Source organism: Salvia miltiorrhiza, unplaced genomic scaffold (assembly GCF_028751815.1).
Source record: "Salvia miltiorrhiza cultivar Shanhuang (shh) unplaced genomic scaffold, IMPLAD_Smil_shh fragScaff_scaffold_173, whole genome shotgun sequence".
Classification (NCBI taxonomy): Eukaryota; Viridiplantae; Streptophyta; class Magnoliopsida; order Lamiales; family Lamiaceae; genus Salvia; species Salvia miltiorrhiza.
In genome coordinates this window covers 776,528-795,519 of record NW_026651437.1, presented here as the reverse complement: position 1 = coordinate 795,519, position 18,992 = coordinate 776,528, and the positions used below count along the sequence as shown (strand labels likewise).

General features: G+C 35.1%; 1 long non-coding RNA gene across 1 annotated transcript; it reads left to right on the top strand.

The window, feature by feature from the left end:
* The first annotated feature begins 2,002 nt into the window (after positions 1–2,002).
* Positions 2,003–4,994, top strand: LOC131002705 (uncharacterized). Its single transcript, XR_009094381.1, has 4 exons — positions 2,003–2,523; positions 2,594–2,760; positions 3,975–4,044; positions 4,732–4,994. It is a non-coding gene; the product is annotated as an uncharacterized LOC131002705 (long non-coding RNA).
* Positions 4,995–18,992: the final 13,998 nt, after the last annotated feature.

The window sequence follows — 18,992 nt, the reverse complement described above, 5'->3', positions numbered from 1 at the left end:
TTCATCATTCAATCCACGGTAATATTTATAGGTTAAAAATACAAATATATATATATATATATATATAATATAATTAAATTAAAAAATTAAAAAGAATTAAATGTGTTAAATGAAATTATATTTTATATAGTGTTTCTTAAAAAAATTATGTATAAGTATGTTATTATTCTATAATAATTAGATAATGTCCTATTAATAATTTTTTTATATAAAAATAACTAGAAATAGATATTTTTAAAAAAAAAGAGAGAGAGAGAAAAGGAGAAGATTGAAAATGATAAAATTGAAGACAACTAAATGTATAGTGTAAATTGTATATATATATATATATATATATATATATATATATATAGGGTGCGGTTATAGTGAGAACCATAATTATCGTGAGAACATAAGAACCATTAAAATTAATGCATCTGCTATATAAATTAATGCATTCGTTGTTAAATTTAATGCATCCGAAAAAAATAAATTTTTCGCTCCCTTCAGGATTCGAACCCAAGATCTGCATTCATCCACCAAGATGATGCATCCACCGTAGATCTTGATGATCGAATGGCTTAAAATGGTTCTCCGTTCTAATTTTAATTAGTGGTTCTTATTTGAACCTCTCCCTATATATATATATATATATATATATATATATAATTTATTTCGATGTTTTAAATGTTTATATATGATTTCAGCCAATAAAATACTAAGAATTATTTCTTGGCTGAAACTTGGTCCAGCCAGCGTTAAAAGTTGAATATGATATGATTTAGACAGATATATATAAAATATGATTAATTATAAAAACTGGAAGTTAAAAAAAAAAAACAGATGAAAGCGACAGAGCAACATACGAATTAGTACTAAATATATACTGTATGTATCGAAGCTTACAAATGGAGGAAATTTAAGGTTCAATTAGCTGTAAACAAAAGCAGCGAAACAGCTCCGATTCGAAGCAGCACATTCATATATTATAATTAGCATCAAATTTGTATAAATGGGATTTATTATCTGGTTTCTAAATTATTTCACGCTGTGGGATTTTTTTTTAAGAACCACGCTATGGGATTTTTTTTTTGAAGAACGCTGTGGGATTTTTTAAAAACATAATCTTTTGTCCTTCGGATACGGACGAGAACTCATGCATGTGAACACGGTAAGATTTAGAATTCAAACTCCCAAATAAAAAATAAAATAAAAAATACACGTAATCTTTTAAAATCATGATTTAGAATTTTTTTTGTGTAAAAAAACAGGATTAATTAATAAAGGATTAATTGCATATGATATCACGAAATTTGCCCGAAATTCGTTTTTCCCATGATCTTTAAAAAATTTATTTTTTATCAAATACTTTGACATTTGTTCAATTTCCCCACGATTTTTTTCGATGACCGGAAAAATGACATAGCAGTGACGTGGATTTAATATATATGAATTTTAAATTACACATATAATATTAAATCATAATAAAAAACCCTAATTTCTTTTACTCTTTTTCATTTTTATCGGGCAAAAGGAAATCAAAGATTGCTTTTGGCGCTAGAAAAATACGATTGCTTTCCTTTCCACCACCTCTGTCGAAGGGTTCCTCTCCAGATCAGTGTGGAAGTCTTCGTGTCGAGGTCTTCCAAACTAGTGGCGCCGATTGCTTCGTGTTTCCAGTCTTTCAAACCAGTGCACCGATTGTTGGCGCCGGTCACTACAAGAATTTAACTCATAGACAACACAAAATAGACAACATATTTTAATAAACGTGTTGTTAATTATCATATAGACAACATATATGGCTAATTGTGTTGTCTATAACCATTAAAAATCAAGGTCATAGACAATATATTTCAAAATCTGTTGTCTATGGCCACTCTAAGACAACATATATTAATTTATGTTATCTATTAATACAATAAACAATGGATTTTTCTATTTTGTTGTCTTTATTCAACGATTATAGACAAGTATGTTAAACTCTGTTGTTTATTATATTACTAGACAACTGATTTTTAAAACAATTGCGTAAATCTAAAATGAAAAAAAATTGATAAATTAAGATTATACACGCACACGCCTCTGCTACAGTGAAACCAAAAAATCCCTAACTGTTGCTACATCCCTCACGCCGTCCCTCACGCACTGCTACAACCACCACGGCGGCGCTAGTCCCTCACGCCGTCGCCGGTCTTTCCCCGCCGCCATTCGTCCCTCACGTCGTCGCCAGTCCTTCCCCGGCGCCGCTGCTACAGTTCTCAGCGCGGTGCTGCTCCGTTCTCACGCTGTCGCAACACCTTCCTCGGCGCCGCTCGTTCCTCAGTCTGCAGGTGTTCCTCACGCCGTTGCCGATTCTTCCCCGGCACCGCTCGTCCCTCAATTTGCAGGTGAAATAGATAGAAAGGGAGATGAATCATACATAATAATTTTGATTTTCCCCAGGAGATTTTAGCCTTTTAGGCACTCGATCAATGTGAGGTTTTCCTGAATGAATTGGGCGTAACCGGAGTAATTGCGGATGATCCTACTCATGCCTTTTAGGTATTATTTTGAACTTCGATATCCTTTTACATCTTTCTCTGCCTCACCTTAACACTAGGGCACATTGTAGTCTTTGAAGGGGTGAGAGAGACTAGAGTAGTTGCAAGCACTCGAGCTGCAAAAATATATGGACTTGATGTTCTTGGTGAAGGAATACATGACGATTCTGACAATGTTACTCGTTTTCTGAGACTTGCAAGTGAACCTATAATCCCGGGAACAGCTAGAGCTCATAAGGTACGTATTTCTCTTTTGGTAAGGCTCAATTATCTCTATATGTTTGTGAACCATATCCTATTATTGCTTGTTACTAGATAGCCCAATTGGTGGCATTAGGAATAAGTTTTGTGTATATAGGAGCATGCTTAGGGATATTAGAAATGGGTGGTTAGGATTCCACCGGATTATGTTGCTGAGAAGGGTGTGGCACCATTATGCGAATATGTGCGCATTTGTTATGGTTAAGTGTTGGTAAATGTGATGTATGTGAGTTGGTGGACATAAATTGATGAATTAATGGGTAAATAGTGTGTTTCAAGTTCACCTATGTGTGCTGAAAAGTATATAAGAGATGATGGGGGATGAATTTGGAGCGAGGCTTCACAATGGCAGCACACGCCTTGCCTTGGCAGTGTGTTTAGATGTCCATTAGGCTGACCAAACGACCTCAGAATATTCCAAAAGTTGGTCTGAATGTTCCCCTTAGTGTCCTCTCTGTTATCCCCAAGTTTCGGCCAATTCCAAGTTGAATTGGATTTTGAAGGATTTGTCAAAATTTACTGTCCCAATTTTGCTAGCCTATACAAAAATGGAAATATCTCTTACACCTTTAAGTGTTTTAGCCTCAACTTTTAATAGGCAAAACTAGACGTCCCTAGATTTCGTTTGGCGTACGTTTCATCCTATTTGGATAAGTACCTTGTTCTCTGTAGTTTTTCTAAGATGGGCATTGTGCAGTGAGACACCTAAGTAAGCTTCTGCACAGCAGAAACTTTGGGTGAGGAGCAGAGGGATCAAATCCCAATATTATGAGCCCAATTTTATATAGAATACTGATTTATATGTTTAGAAAAGTATGTCAAAGTTTCAAGCAAAATCAAGCTCGTCTTCTATTTTTAGTCTATTTTTGAATTCCTCTGCCAGAAACTGGCATATGTTAGTAAACGACGTATAAAACACATTTTGCAAAACCGTTTGCCCTGTTTCAAAATCTTAGGAGTAAGTAGACTCGATGAGCTTTTTGCCCTGTTTCCCTGTTTCAAAAATGATGAACATATGTATTTGGGGGAGTAAAGTTTAGTACCTTTTCATAAGGGAATTTTCGGTCCAATTACTTTTTTGTTCCCCAAATGCTTTCACTTTTTTACGTCTTCTAGGAATTTAGGCAGTTAATTAATAGAATATTCTTTGATGAATTGATTTGTCGAAATGATTTTTCAACTGCAATTCAGGCATTGAGAGTGGCCAGGGAAACAGATTCATAGTCACAACTATCGCGTTCCTGATCCCTTTCTTGATCAGGTATGTGTCTGCTGCATTATTTTCCTCTCATGCTTGTTTACATATCAACTTTTAAACTATATTTTAGTTTTGGCCTGTTACCTGCAATTTTCTGCATTGAATTCATAGGGAACAATATATTAAAATTAAATCTGCAAAATATAAACTTAAATAGCAAAAACATTTCTTTCTGATATTTTTATTGCGTAAAACTAGAAACAGCGCTGTTTCTAGATTAGCTACTTAAACTATAGGCAGCCCATACATATATTGATCTGTCTGTGGAATCTTGCTAACAGGTCTGTGAAAGTGAATTTCTGTAAGTTGGAATCATCATACTCTTATTTTGGTCCCTTTTTATCTTAATTTTTTTTGCATCGAGATGATTTTAAAATTTGCATGTTCTAGACTAAGATTACTGCTTTATTTTGGTACAATCAATTTGGATTCACATTTTAGTTTCTTGATACTAATACTATAATTCTAGACCTTATTACTACACATGAAAATATATTTCATGCCTGAGCATCATAATTAACTTGAATTCCAAGTTAGAGGTTTACACCACATTCAAATTTTCTTGAATTCCTTGACGTGTGTATTCACTAGTTGGCAATACATATTCTCTACATGTATGCGCGTGTATGCATTTACCTGAATTCCAATTCTTTTTTGCTTAGAAGCATTGAGTTTGGGTGAGTTTTGCAGGTTGTGGTGCTAATCGGGAGTGATGCAAGTGCTGATGATATCTCCCAAGATATTGCTAAATTAGCAAAAGATTTTTTTCATGTAGATTAAAGCTAGTTGGATGGTTGAATTTGTTGGATGATTGGTGGTGAATGTTAAAGGTTGGAGATTGTATTAGAGATTTTTTAGTAGATAAATGAAGGCGTAGTTAGAGACGATACAATTGTGGATGTAATGGATTTTGATGAAATATCAAATAAAATGTTTGACTTTTATGGGATTAATCTAGTTTTTATTAATAGTTTGAGTGTTATTTGGTTATTTGAAATTTAAGTATTTTAATTTTGTCATATATATATTGGTATTATAAAACAGGAATCTAAATATATTATAAAAATTTATTTTAAATTTCGACACAGAATAGACAACAGATAATCTATCATTTATAACAACAGATTTTACATGTTGTCTATATTATTATAGACAACAGATTAAAATTGTTGTCTATGTTTAAATAGACAACATATAATATATGTTGTCTGTTACCTTTCATTTGTTGTCTATGTTTAAATAGACAACATATAATATATGTTGTCTATGAGCACCCCAGAATAGACAACACCGGTCTCAACAACATATGTTTCCCACATAGACAACACAAAATATATGTTGTCTATGTGCTGAATTCTTGTAGTGGGTGCTTCGCTCATTGTGACGCTGATTGCTGAAATGAGGGTTTTAATGTTTAAACTGAAACGCATTGTTTAATTTATCGCAATGGCGTATATATGCCGGCGAGCCACATCAGCGCCACGTCGATTTCGATTTAAGGGTAAAAAAATTGTGGGGAAATTGGACAAATATCAAAGTATTTGATAAAAAATGAAATTTTTAAAGATAGTGAGAAAAATAAATTTCGGGCAAAGTTCGTGACATTATATGCAATTAACCTATTAATAAATAAAATAATTAAATTATTGTTTTCACGTATGTCGATAGGAAGCATTTGACTATTTTATTATTTCATATAATTAAGTTGCTAAATTTTTTTGATCAAATTTTAGTTTCGCCCATTAACTTAAATTTTGTCAAACAATTATCGAACTTTAAATCTATATATTTATATATAAATATAATTAATTATGCAAACCGCATGCAGACGAGACCTCACCACTATCCAAACAATAGGAAAACATCATCGCACTCAGCGAGGACCTTAACACCAAACAATACAACACCGCACGCAAACGGGAATACAGTACCACACCTAAAGTGGCAGAACACCATACACAAGTGGGAATACAACACCACTTAAAGTGGGAACATATCACCACACGCAGACGGGATCGAACCCAAGACCTCTCACAAATGAAAGTCTTTGGGTGCCTCAACTTTATCATTATAGCAAGGCCTCGTTGACATTTGGACATCACATTTTAATAGGCAACTTATTAAAATAAAAAGTCAATACATAATAAATATATAATCTCACACAAATCATTATTTACACCATATGTCATTGTGGCTCACACATATCTCTCTTCTCATTTAAAAAAGAATATTTTCATTTCCCTCGCTTGTCTTTTTGACAAATATATATACCCTAAAAAAAATGTTATTTTATCTCTCTTATTTTGTTAACAAATATATATACCCTAAAAAAATGTTATTTTATCTCTCTTATTTTGTTATGAGCAAATTGTTTTTCTTAATTAACTTATGTGTTCAAGCTTTGTCATCTATTGAACTGAGACGGAGGAGTACTAATCAATTAGATTATGATTCAATTTAACGAGTTAAATTCTAACCCAATTTAATGCTAATTAGTTGTCTGGAATTCTCCTCTAGTTTTAGTTAATTATGTGAATTTTCACTCGAAAATGACGATGTTTGATGTGTAGATTGGATCGGCATTTGACCTAGATTAAATTTAAAGTCTAGTAATTGTTAAACAAATTTTTAAAGCAGTATACAAAACTAGAATTTAATCAAAATTAATTAATATTATCCCTTTATTATTATTATTAGTAGTAGTAGTAGCAGCAGCAACATATAAATACACGAATTTTCAGCATTTTTAGTTAGTTTTTTACAATCGAATTTCATACTTTTTATTTTTTTCCCACGAAATTTATTTTTTCACACAAAATTTATTTTCCCTATATTTTTTACTCAATTATAGAAATTTCAGATTCAAATATCATACTTATTAATATTTTTCAATTTCTCAACACAATAAAAAAAATATGAATTAATATTTTAACCATAACTAATTACATCACAAACTCGTTGAGAAATATGCTATGATAGGATTTTTGAATCCAAAGAACATATTAAAGCTTTCCAATTTATCGACACAATAAAAAAAATTGAATTACTAATTACAACACACACAAAGTAATAAATATGATGGAAATGAATTTTATGGGGAAAATTGAATTTTGTGGGAGAATGTCACGGTACTAGAGTTGGGAGAAGAGTTGGAGGAGGGTAAAAGGCTTGAAGAGGGAGAAGTTGTTGTTGTCAAAGTAGCCGTTGGGGAAGATGTTCAAATGGAACAGGGAATTGATAGTCGTGAAAGTAGCTAAGGGATGCAAGAGACGCTCTTTAATTATTAGTAGAAGCGTGTTTTACTTTTATTGTTTTTCTTAATTGTTTTTCAGTTAGTTTGTTATGTGGGAGTGGACCATCTACTTTATAAGTGCTGCATGTATGGGAAAAACCTAGCTAATGAATATTCTCTGAATTCTCTTATCTTTCTCGCCTCATTTCTTCTTCTTCTATATCTTTTATATCTCCCTCCCTTATTCTCAAAGGTTACATTTTTATTACATTAAAACACCAGATTAGTGCAATATTTCATCATACAAACACAGATCCATTATAGTTGGTATATCAGAGCAAGGTTTCTTTGCTTTTTAGCAAGGCTTGTTCAATCATGGCGGATGGCACGCGTCTGAAGAAACTGCAAGAGGCACAAAAGAAGATGGATCAGTTACTGCAAGCTGAATCACTACAGAGATCAGTCACTGAGGAGAGACTGAAGGAACTTATTGTTGGTCTTGATCAGAAAGTGGATGCTAAGTATGATCAACTAACTGTTACACTGGGTAAAATCAAAAGACAACTTCAAGGTGTGGTCCAAAACAAGGAAGGATCAGGATCTATCTTAGGTCCAACTTCGGGATCATTCAGGAAAGAAGGTAACCCTGTTAGAAACTTCTCTTTTACGTCTAAAGTCATGAATGATTACACTTCTCAGTCTAGCTTCAACTCTGGAAACTCCTTACATCGAATCGATTTTCCAAAGTTTAATGGTGACAATCCTAGGGGATAGATTCTTAAGTGTAATACTTATTTCAAATTAACGGCTGTTATGCCTAATGAGAATATGATACAACTCTTTGTTCACAATTTTAAGGGAAAGACATTGCAGTGGCTACAGAACTTTGGCTGTGAGAATTTATTCTCCATCACTTGGGAGCAATTTATGGATGTAGTGGCTACGAGGTTTGAGGATTTGAATGAGGGAAAAATCGTGATGGAGTTCAAAAACCTCAAACAAAATGGAACCTATGATGAGTATGTGGAGAAGTTTGAAGCGTTGAGAGCTTGTCTATTACTTAGTAATAGCATGAACTATTCAGATGAATACTTTGTTGCAAATTTCATCAGTTGGTTGTCTGAAGAGATGCAGGGATTCATGTTGTTGTTCAAACCCAAAACATTGATGGAGGCAGTTGAAATGGGGCACAAGCAGATTTCAACACTTGATGCCATTGCAAAAAGGGTGAAACATTTCCCTAAAAATACCCAAAACCCAAGCGTAGGTTATAAGAGGCCAGAAGAAAGAACAATTACTAAGCCTAACAACCAGGGAAACAATAGAACACCCATTAAGCTACTTACACCAACTGAGATGCATGGCAGCTAGGAAATAAAAGGGAATATGTTTTAATTGTGATGAAAAAAAATTATGGATATGGAAATGACCGAGGCACGGGAATTGGCTTATTTACAACATGAAGAGGGAAATGTTGAGCTGGTGCTAGATGAGAAGGAGCCTTTGGAAGAAGTCCCTATTATTATGCACTCCTTGATGGGAGGTGCCAACTCCAGATCGATGAGGGTTATTGGAAAGATTGGAAACACTCCAATCAGGGTACTCATAGATACTGGTAGTACCTTGAGCTTCTTACAAGAGAAGTTTGCAAAAGTTATTGGCATTGAAATTGAATCAGTTGCACCAATTTTAATCAGGGTTGCAAATGGTTAAAATATGATTAGTAATATGCGAGCAGTGGATTTATCTTGGGAGGTACAAGGTCATCAGTTCACATACTCACCCAAATCTTGGCTAGTGAAGGGTGTGATTTGATATTAGAGCGTGATTGGCTGGAATTCTGCTATCTTATTGTTCTAGATTATAAGAGCATGACTTTCACTGTACAAAAGGACACACAAAGAATCAAGCTAAAGGCAGAGACTGACCAAACTAGGTTTCAGGAAGTTTCAACCCAATGATTGTTTCACATGATGCACTATCACATAGATGAAGTAGAGGAGGTTTACCTGGTGGACTGTCAGTAAGTTTTGGAAGACACCCATAATACAAGCTTTGAGTTAGCACTGTTATTGGAGGAGCACCAGGATATATTTGCGCAACCTCAAGGCCTTCCCCCTGCTAGAGAAGTTGAACATCAAATTAATCTCAAGATAGGGGGTATTCCTAAGCACCAATACCCCTACAGAACTTCACACAGCAACAAGAATGAAATTGAAAAGATTGTGCAAGAATTGTTTGAGGTAGGCATTATGCAACACAGTAAGAGCCCGTTTGCATCACCAGTCATATTAGTAAAGAAAAAAGATAGGTCATGGAGAATGTGTGTTGATTACAGATATCTTAATTCTCACACAGTGAAGCATGATTTTCCTATCCCTTTGATTGATGAGTTATTAGATGAGCTTCATGGGGTTAAGTTCTTCTCAAAGCTTGATTTAAGATCTGGATATTTTCGTATTCTAGTGAAGGAGACAGATAGATACCTCACTGCTTTCAGTACACACCATGTCCACTTTGAATTTTTGGTCATGCCTTTTGGCTTGTGCAATGCACCAACTACCATCCAGTCTCTTATGAATCAAGTATTCCAACCTTATTTGAGGAAGTTTGTTCTAGTATTCTTTGATGATATACTGGTGTACAGCAAGTCAGGGGATGAGCATTTACTACACTTGAGGGAAGTCTTAAGTATTCTGATAGAACAGTCTCTTTTTGCCAAGAAAAGTAAGTGTCAATTTCAACAGCAGGAAATTGAATACTTGGGGCATATTATATCTGAAAGTGGGGTTGCTACTGACCCTAGACAAATTGAGAGCATGGTACAATGCCCAACACCAGTGAATGTTAAGCAGCTAAGGGGATTTTTGGGACGCACAAGTTGTTACAGGAAATTCATCAAGAACTATGGTATAATCAGTAAACCTTTAACTGAGCTATTGAAGAAATATTGCTTCAGGTGGACACCAAAAGCTGGACAATCTTTTTCTACCCTAAAGTTAGCGATGACTACTGCCCCTGTTTTAGCTCTTCCTGATTTTACAAGGAAATTTGTGCTAGAAACTAATGCAAGTGGTACTGGAGTAGGGGCTGTGCTACTCCAAGATAAGAGACCAATTGCTTATATGAGTAAATCATTGTGTCCTAAAAATCAGGCTCTCTTAGTTTATGAAATAGAGTTCCTGGCTGTGATATTGGCAGTACGGAAATGGAAATCATATTTACAGGGCCATAAGTTCATTATTAAAACAGATCGGCAAGCTCTTAGGCATTTGTTGGATCAAAAGACAATGAATCCAGTTCAGTAGAAGTGGATAACTAAGTTACTTGGGTTGGACTATGAAATTCAGTATAACAAAGGGGTGGAGAATAAGGCTGCTGATGCTTTGTCTAGGTATCCAGATACAGGAGACCAAACTTTTGAGATTTCTACTATATCACCTGCATGGCTACAGCAGGTTAGGCAGAGTTATGAAGGGGATTCTCACTATACTATGATACTTACTGCCAAACTAGCTGATCCACAAACTCACCCTGAGTTTCAGGTGGAAACAGAAATCATTAAGTTCAAGGAGAGGGTGGTGATTGGCTCTTCCACTGACATGAGGAAAATTATCCTGGCAGAGGTGCACAATTCAGCTTTTGGAGGACATTCAGGGATCCAAGGTACCTACTTCAGACTTAAGACATTTTTCTTCTGGCCTGGCATGAATAAGGATGTAAAAAAATGGGTGAAGGAGTGTGACGTTTGCCAGAGAAACAAGCCATATTTATCAAGTTACCCTGGGTTACTTCAGCTAGTACCCATTCCTGATAAATCATGGACCCATATTTCCTGCTTAAGTATTTTGGAAATGATGTTATAATGGTGGTGGTGGACAGATTGAGTAAGTACTCACATTTCATTTCCCTGGCTCATCCTTTTACAGCCCAAGTTGTGGCTAGGCTATTCATGGACCATGTGTATAAATTGCATGGGCCTCATGTCAGTATTGTTTCTGATCGTTATAAAATATTCACATGTCATTTTTGGAAGGAGCTCTTCAAGCTTATGGGTACTAAATTGGAATTATCAACCGCCTACCATCCACAAACGGATGGCCAGACTGAAAGAGTAAATCAATGCTTAGAGAATTATCTGAGGTACATGACAGGGTCAAATCCTAAGCATTGGACTAAGTGGTTATTATCTCTAACTGAATATTGGTATAATACCAATTACCATAACAGTCTAAAGTGCTCTCCCTATTAGGCTTTGTATGGTAATCCACCACCACATACTGGATTGGGGCTTATCTTAGTTCCATTAATCAAGAAGTTAGGGATTGGTTAGCTCAACGTCAGGCAACAATCCACATTTTGAAGGAAAATCTCAAACACGCACAATCCAGAATGAAGTTATTTGCCGATCAGAAGAGGAGTGAACGCACCTTCGATGTTGGGGAGTTTGTTTACCTTAAGCTGCAACCTTTTCGACAAAACTTTGTCACCTTGCGCCGGAATTTGAAATTTGCTGCCAAGTTTTATGGTCTCTACGAAATATTAGAGAAGATTGGGCCAATTGCTTACAAGTTGAGGCTTCCTGAAACATCCAAGATTCATCCGGTATTTCATGTTTCTCTCTTAAAGAAATGCGCGGGACAAGATGTCGTACCTTCAACAAAGTTTCCTGATGTTGATTTGGAGAGACATTTCAAGGTCACGCCTTGTGCAATACTGGATTAACGACAGATTACTCGAAATGGAAAAGAAGTGTCGCAATTTTTGGTTTAATGGGCTCGAGATGGAGCAAATTTTTCTAGGGTTAAGTATGAAATAAGGCCCTCTCGTAGTGGCCCTTATCATGTTTGGCTCCCTATATTTGAAGTTGGGTCAACTAAACCCTTATAGTCCCTAAAATCGAATAATTGGGCCCCTTGCCCTAACGACAGGTTAACGCAGTCCGTCTTTATTTATTTTTGGTTGGTGGTGGGACCCACACCTTCTTCTTCCTCAAGCTCGTCGGAAAACACGCCGCTCTACCCCTGAGCTCGGCGGCATCCCAATCCCCTCCACCCACAACTCCCTCCTGCAACTCGAGGTTCTTCCCCGTCTCAACAAGAAGCTCTCCACCGCCGGCGGCATGGCCATCCATGTTGTTCGCTATTTTATTTGACACGCCGCAAGTGCACGGGTGCAATTGTGTACAGTAGCAAGCAAGGTCATATTCCATAGAGACTGAATTAACCAATTCCTATCCTAAATTATTCTACTCTATCTGGACAAACGAAATTAAGAGTTTTGTTTCTGAAAATAAATAAAATAAATAAACACTGGAAACAAAATAAGTCAAGTTACGAAACAGAAAAACAGATAAGAGAAGATTTCCCAAGGCAAAGGTTTCAACAGATTCTCCTAACTAACATGTTCAATTCAATTAATCAGATGATTCCTAAGGCAATCTCTAAGCTAGTTTATACTCACTCCTGTGGCATACAAACCGTTGATTACATACAAGGCTACCATCCCTGGATCACACTTCTAACATGTAATTCCTAAAAGTTCCTAGGAGTAATGCCCTCACAATTATCAATTCCCTTTAGAATTAAAATAAATGTGTTCTATGTTCTTAGTTCAGGTAATAATCATCATCTCCCGATCTCAAATTAAAACCTATGATTATGCTAAATTGGTGATCAAGCAATAAATCAAACAATTAAAACAAGAACATAAAAAGGAATAACAGTCTCAATTAATTGAATAAAACAGTCAGAAATTCAAATCATGTCTACTCCATAAACCATGAGAAAAAGGGATTCTAGCCACACATAGACATATGAACTAAAATCAATATCTCAATAAAACTGCAAAACATTCAACAATGAAACCGTAGTAAAGTTGAGAATCTTCAATCTTGCTCTTGCTCCGTTCTCCGTCTCTCACAGCTCTCAGGAAAAGTAAAAATATGATAGATGGTGATAAAAGGTCCTGAGAATAAGTTCTTGGGGAGTATTTATATGCCCTAGGTCAAGTAGGACTAAAAAATACCCAAAATCGCTAAAAATAGAATTTTTGGGCGGAAATACGGCGACCACATGGTTGGCCCGCATGACGAAACAGAACTCCTGACAGCTTTGCGCAGTGATTTTATTTTGGCTCGTTCTCCCTCGTCCGAACTCCGATTTACGATCCGTTTGCGCTCACGAACTCCTCTCGAGACGAACTACAACTTGTATTTAAGTAAATTCTTCCAAATTCTGCTTCATTATTTCTGAAAATTCGTTCAAACACAAGGAAGTGACAAGTTCTTGACCATAAATCAATATAAGCTCAAATAAATCATCAAACACACAAAATCCTCATAACTAAACATCAAATATGACACACCAAGAGATAAAAATACATGTTTATCACATGTCCTCCAGGTTCACAAGGAGCAAGTCACCAAGTCCGTTTCCCTGACTCTCTCCCTTTTATTTCTTTCTCTTTCTTGAAAATCCCCTTTGTATCTGTGTTAAATTGTTTTGTGTCACAGTTTGTGCTTATTTTTCTGAACTGTCTTGAATATTTAGATTTTATAAGTTATTATCATCGAGCTACATATGCTTTTGGGGATTCTTATGTAAAATGGCCTAACGAGTTATGTGTAATTATATGTTTTTCTTGTGTGGCCGTCGCTCTGAATTTATTATAAGGATTTGACAATGTTGCTGGTGATTTTTTTCTGATAAAATGCGGCATTGTTGTTCCAGAGTCCCAAATGCAAAACCTGGAAGAGAATATTTGATGGATCAGTGACGGAGAAGAACCTCGAGTTGCAGGAGGGAGTTGTGGGCGGAGGGGATTAGGATGCCGTCGAGCTCAGGGGTAGAGTGGCGTGTTTTCCGGCGAGATTCCGGCGAGCTTGAGGAATAAGAGGGTGTGGGTCCCACCACCAACCAAAAAAAAAATGAAGACGGACGGCGTTAACCTATCGTTAGGGCAAGGGGCCCAATTATTCGATTTTAGGGACTATGAGGGTTTAGTTGGCCCAACTTCGACTATAGGGAGCCAAACGTGATAAGGGCCACTACGAGGGGGGCTTATTTGATACTTAACCCATTTTTCTAGCTGGGAAGATTCTAAGCCACTACTCCGTAAGTTTCCTGAGTTAGATCCTCGAGGGCAAGGATCTCGAAATGGGGGAGGTATTGTCACGGTACTAGAGTTGGTAGAAGAGTTGGAGGAGGGTAAAAGGCTTGAAGAGGGAAAAGTTGTTGTTGTCAAAGTAGCCGTTGGGGAAATGTTCAAATGGAACAGGGAATTGATAGTCGTGAAAGTGGCTAAGGGATGCAAGAGACGCTCTTTAATTATTAGTAGAAGCATGTTTTACTTTTATTGTTTTTCTTAATTGTTTTTCAGTTAGTTTGTTACGTGGAAGGGGACCATCTACTTTATAAGTGTTGCATGTATGGGAAAAACCTAGCTAATGAATATTCTCTGAATTCTCTCATCTTCCTCATCTCTTTTCTTCTTTTCTTCTTCTTCTTCTTCTTCTTCTTCTTCTTCTTCTTCTTCTTCTATATCTTCTATATCTCCCTCCCTTTTTCTAAAAGGTTACATTTTTATTACATTAAAACACCTAATCAGTGCAATATTTCATCATACAAACACAGATCCATTACAGAGAAACTAGAAGAAGTATTAAGTTCGCAACAAAAACTAAATATGCTAAAAATTCGTGTATTTATATGCAAATAACTTAAATTAAAATTGACATGTGTACGACTCGTAGATAAAATATGTCACGTAGAAGCTAAATCATTTACTCCCTCCGTCCCATGAATCTTGATGCATTTGTTTCGACACGAGAATTAAAGAGTTGTAGATTAGTGTTTTAAGTGTGTAGGTAATAAAGTAGAAAAGTGATAGAGTAGAAGTGTGTAGGTAATAAAGTAGAAAAATGATAATTAAGTATAATTAAGAACCCTTATTTTTTAGCTAATTGTTACTATATTTAGAAATGAATTAAAATTCGTGGGACGGCTCAAAAAGTAATATGCATCATGATTCAAGGGACGGAGGCAGTACAATTCAACCAGAATTATTCACCATGAAAAAAATTAAATGAACACAAAATTCGTATATTTAAATTAAAGAAATTTTTAAAAAGTTAAAAATACTAAAAATTCATTTACCCGCAACTAACCCTTATTAGTTATTACTCTCTCCGTCCATCAATTCGTGTTATAGGGAAATGGTTATTTGTCACTTTCGCTGGACACGAATTGGAGAACGGAGGGAGTATTGTGTTTAACTTTTAAAAGCCATTTGAAAGTGGGCATATGCTTGATTGGGCCGTGGGTCGAGGCTGATCGGTTCCGCTAGCTTTCTTTCTTTCCAATAAAGAAAGAACTAATAGTCAAATACTAGATTTCAAATTAAACTCGATTTTTTATTATATATAATTACAACATCAAATTTAAAAATTGTTTTATGGGTAGTAAGTATTAATCACTCTATTGAAACCAACACACACAATTAAATACCTTTTTTGTTTATGTTATAAATCATCTATTTTAGTGAATTAACTAGCTGTGTCATACTGCTTGTTATTTTCTTAAAATTAATATTTAAAAATAACTTGTATTAATTTAATGTTTATTATTGGTACTTATTCATATGTCTAATTTATCTTTTATAATTTAAATTTTATAAAAAAATAATTAAGAATCTTATATTAATATTTTTTAATAAAATATTAATATTTTATTGAAAATTGTGAGATGATGAAAAATATAGTATAATTTTAAAATAAATAATTTTATTATATACAAATTTTAGAGTATGCAAGGCTGTCATAAATTTGAAGTGACATTAGAGCATTCCCAGCAGATCACCTAAATGCATCACTAACTCTAAATTTAAGCTAAAATAATTGAAAATGAGATAAAAAAAAAATGCATCCAGTAGATCCCCTAAATTGGATGGAGCCCACAAAAAATTTTACACCTACCTAAATTCAATCTTAAATTTACACCCACCCTAAATTTATTTTAAACTTATAATTAGTAGGGCCCACACATAATTATTGTTATTATGTAGAAAATAGAAGATCTGGTGTATGCATTTATAAAATCGAGATCCTAAAATTAAATATGAGAAGTTTATGGATGAATATAGGAGCATAATTTTGGGATTTCTGCTGGGAGTGCTCTTGCGTTTAAAAAGTGCTTCCACACGCGGCGTTAAGTTTTAATTAATTTATATTTTTGGTAACTAAATCAAAAAAAAAATACATAAGGGGAAAGGTTTTGCGAATTAGAGGCTAATTTGCCCGCAAAAGGGTGGCATGAATGAATTTTCAACGTCGTTTTGATTAGTGTGGTATTATAAATATATATATATATATATATATATATATATATTTATTTATTTATTTATATGTTAGAATTCCACATTTGACTAGTGTGGTATTATATAAAATATTTATTTATATGTATATAATTCCACATTTGACTAACGTGGTATTATTAAAAATACTTATTTATATGTATATAATTCCACATTAAGAAATGTCAACAAATCATATCTTCAGAATTTAATGTGATATGATAAAAGCCAAAATTAGCTTGAGAAGATTACATTAGTCCTAGATGGCCATTGTGGGAAGTTATCGGTTCTAGAAAGCAATTTGTTGGTTCTTTTTTGGATCTAATTATTTCCTGCGACTTCTGTTTTGTCTTTCTTTTTCTACAATACAAATTCAAGTTGATACATTTAACTCAGAGTCCAAGTCACAATCATACCAACTTTGTTCCTGAATTTCCATGCTTGCTAAAATACAAGTCTAAATGAGATTAGTTGTAGATGGGCTAAGATGAATTGTTAAAATCCTCAAACATATGAGAGCATCTTCACTGAAAAACTTGAAAAGAGACTCAAAGGAGGTGGTCCCACTTAGAACCTTCACTCTTTAATATATTGGTTCTAAAAGAGACTCTCTAATTTTCTCATTTTCATTTTATTCTATTTTAACTCTTCAATTTTAAAATCCAACATTTCATTAATATTAAATTTTAACATTACATTAATTAAAATAAAATATGACACTTAAATTAAAATACAATATCTAAAATACAATACAATAATTAAAATTAAATTACAATAATTTAATTATGGTCCGATTGGACCAAATCGAGCCCAAATGTTCTCCTTCAAATCTGAGTTGAGGGGAATGTGAAGGTCGCGGTTGCAAATGGAGGATTGTCGAGCCAAATACTGTCGAAATCCCGACAGAGCTTTGGTGCAAGAAAATCGGAAGGAAGCTCCGTTGCGCTTTTGACAATCTTGAATTTATAACAATCCAAGGATAATGAAACCCCTGATGAATGTCTCAGAGACACCACCATAGTTTTATGGAAGAAGCAAATAGACGCAGGTCTGAGATTATCCACTCATCCCTTCATCCTTGATATTAGTGTCTATATTGGCATCTCCTTTTTCCAGATTTCTCCCTCCACCATGAGAAGAGCCTGTGCATTTCAAATTCTTTGCTCGGCTAACGGGGTTCGTGATACAACCTTACTCTTTTACAAAACCCAATTTTTAAAGAAAACGGGTATACATTATAATTTCTCTTCATACCCTAAGTATAACATCACTTTCCTTTCAAAGTTGAATTCTTTTGATAAGGGCTTTTTAGACAAGTTCTATGTCAAGGTTTTGGATGGGGATTGGTGTACTTATTGTCAAACTCTTTATATGTCATGGCATCCCTCTAAACACACCCCCTCTAAACCTGATACTCCACTCCATAACTTCGAATTGGTCATTTTGTCCAAGATAAGTAAACTCCATGCTCATAAGAAGTTTGAGTGTAAACTCTTACTGAAAGTTCATCAGCCATGGCGGCCACTAGACTGTTCTCTGTGTATGACCATCAGTAACATTTATGTTTTTATTTTCGTAATATTATTAATCCCTGGTTGATGTGTTTATTTATTTATATTGTTGTTATCTCCCATCTTTATATCAAGTATGTCGTGCGTGGAATTGAAAATCGGTGTTGACCAACTTGAAAAAGGTGACTCTCAAGGTGAACAAAGTATTTTTCTTTCCCCATGATCAAGCGAATATCAGCGCTGGCCAGAGTGGAAGTTCTCAGCCTGCCTCGGCTTTGATCTCAGCTCTTGTTACTGGTTTTCACCTAGGTCCTCTCCGGGCTATTTAGCCCCTAACTACTATTCTCCCAAACGCTCCTATGTCTGGTCCCGTCATTCCTCATTTTAGGGATGAGAGCCATGATCTCTCTGATGAAGAGGGACTTGTAACTCGAATCTCGCGAATGAAAGCCCCAGCTTGTAAAGAGCCAATGCTACTGTCTTTGATACTGCTGGTGATGACATCGATCACTACTATTTCCTCTTCTCCATCTCCTATCCGTGAAGGTGATTTGCCTAGTGCTAGCACTGGTAATCTTTCCCATCCTCTCAAGTTCGTGAGAGGCTTGAAGGGAAAATAAATTCAAGAGCTTACGGAAGCTCGGACTTATTCAGACGACTTGCAGGCGATGGATAATATGGAGGATAGAAAGTTTGTGGATTCCTTTTGCCAACTTTCTAAATTGGTATATATGTCACTTGTTTGTTATTTTGTTCTTTTTTTATCTAAATCTTTTGCTCATCACTTTTCTACAACTCTCATTTTTGTTTTTTAGTTGAATTTGAGTGTCGTCGGCTCAATGTATAAGGAAGCATGA